The sequence below is a fragment of the Carica papaya genome, chromosome 7 (assembly GCF_054855325.1).
Source record: "Carica papaya isolate Zhongbai chromosome 7, ASM5485532v1, whole genome shotgun sequence".
Taxonomy (NCBI): domain Eukaryota; kingdom Viridiplantae; phylum Streptophyta; class Magnoliopsida; order Brassicales; family Caricaceae; genus Carica; species Carica papaya.
This window is the reverse complement of record NC_142315.1, coordinates 19,511-21,661: the sequence shown is the minus strand read 5'-3', so window position 1 is coordinate 21,661 and position 2,151 is coordinate 19,511. Positions and strand designations below refer to the sequence as shown.

Below are 2,151 nucleotides of genomic sequence, written 5' to 3'. Positions count from 1 at the left end.
ATTGTTTTGACTTGGATAGATTGATTTAGTAGTGGGTTAATTTAGTGGAAACTCTTATTAGTTTTAAGGTTTGTTTTATAAACTTCTATTTCTTTCTACCAATCTTGGAACCTATGTTTCAAGACTCATTAGATGGTACATTTGTTCATCAATTCATAACTGAACTGATAATTAAACTGATAAATATCAATTTTTAAATTAAGTGTTGACAGAGAACTATACCAAATAGTAATCAATATAATGTGAACTACATTGAATTGATTAGTGTGATTCAATACATCCTGTTTAGGAACCAGTCAATTTTTCATAATTTTAGTATAAAAAAATTATCAAGTATTAAAATCACCTCATACAATTCATGTTGCTTCTTGCCTTTTTTCTTTCTTGAAATCTCCTCTGTGGCCAACATTGTTTCTTTGCTATTTGCCCTTGTTTTCATCACTTGTTAGTTAGCTCTTCTCTAATTCACAAGCATTATGACTATTTTTAAATAATCAATTATGGAATACTGTATTTGCTTTATTTTTTTTTACTCCCTTGCAACTCTTCCTTTAATTCAATTACAAGTTTCCTTTTTTATTTTACAAGATGAGTGAGAGATCCTTGATTGATGTCTCTCTCACATGAGAAGGGTCATTCACCAGTCACGTATTAGAGTATGACTATCATGCTGAAATTACATGCATCCTTTTGTTCCAAATTGTTAGATGTGACGAGAAAGTGGTCCTGAAAAAGTCATCATTTTTTATTCATTCAATTGATAGTAAAAACATTAGCTTATAACTCCCCAAACGGCACCTCTTGTCATTGTTTTTCATTTGACTGCAAAACGACAGAAAAAGAGAGAAGCAGAGGCTACGAGGGAGACTGGTCGAGCAGGACACAAAAGGCAGGGACGACATGACAGATGGATGGTTCGGGCAGTGAGCACACAGAAAGTAGAGGGATTTCTTACCCTGTTCTGGTAATTTGAAAGTGTTAGAGTGATGAGAGGCGATCCCAAAACAGTAGCCTTGCTTCTGCCATGAGCAAGAAAAAGAAACAGGAGGTGGCGTGAAGCAGAGAAAAAGCGTTAGAGGGAAATCAGAGGGCGATTTGAAACTAAGGATGGGAGCTTCGGTTTTGAGAGTTGAGAAAGGAGTTCCGTGAGGTATGGAGGCCGAAGAGAGAGAGGGAAGGGTTTTCCTCTGAGAAGAAACTGGTGAGGGGTTTACAAAAAAGCTTGATCACATAGTACGTGCAACAAGAGAGAAAAGAGATCTATAATTCATCAACAATTGCTTCCACCAACAATTTCCTATAACTCTTCATCAAACCGGGGCTCAGTCTAAACATAAGTGTACAAAACTCCATCTCATTCAGCGCTCCATCACCATCCAAGTCTCCTTCCCTCAACATACAAATGACCTCCTCATCACTCATTCCTTGCAAACCAAGTAAAGCAGAGTTCCTCTTCAAGCTCTCAAATGTTATCAGACCCTTCTCTCCATCCATCAAAAGCCGGAACCCGTTACACAGTTCTTTCATGAATCCTTCGGCTCCCAATTTCTCAATCATGGCTGGGAAAAAATCCTCAAACACAATTCCGCTTTGTGTTGCCATAATTTTTCTTTCTTCCTTTTATGTGATTTGAGAAAGAAATGACGTTGCAATGGCACATGGAAAGATGAGTAGACCTTGAAGAGATATTTATAGTTCTTTTATTATGTGAAACGAGAACAATAAACGGGTGAGGAGCGAAATTATTAAGGAAAAACAAGTCTTAGAGGAAGGATTGTAAATGACAAGGAAGGTACAACCTTACAAGGTAAGAGGAAATTGGTATAGAAGGTTGTTGTTGCCGGCATTTTGCTGCCTGTAAGTCCTGGCCATTTCTGTCCCCAAATTGTTCTCCTTCCTCGAAGTTGCACGGGAAGTACCGTATATTTTTTGGTCATGGCAAGCATTTTCTTGTCATTTGATAATATTTTTTTACTACCTGGCATGAACTTCCAAAAAATTACACACCCAGTACCCTGTTTGGTGCTCCTTTAAAGACGAAACTAAAGTTGGTCAGAATCTCTCTGGAACGTATGTAAGATGTTGATCTTATTGGTTTGGCATGTCAAATTTAGAGAATGGTAAAGGCAAGAAAAAACAGAAGAAAGAGAG

At 37.3% G+C, this 2,151-nt stretch overlaps 1 pseudogene; it reads right to left on the bottom strand.

Moving 5' to 3' along the window:
• Window positions 1–1,260: 1,260 nt before the first annotated feature.
• Window positions 1,261–1,602, bottom strand: LOC110815918 (calcium-binding protein KRP1 pseudogene; annotated as a pseudogene).
• Between the last annotated feature and the right edge of the window lie 549 nt (window positions 1,603–2,151).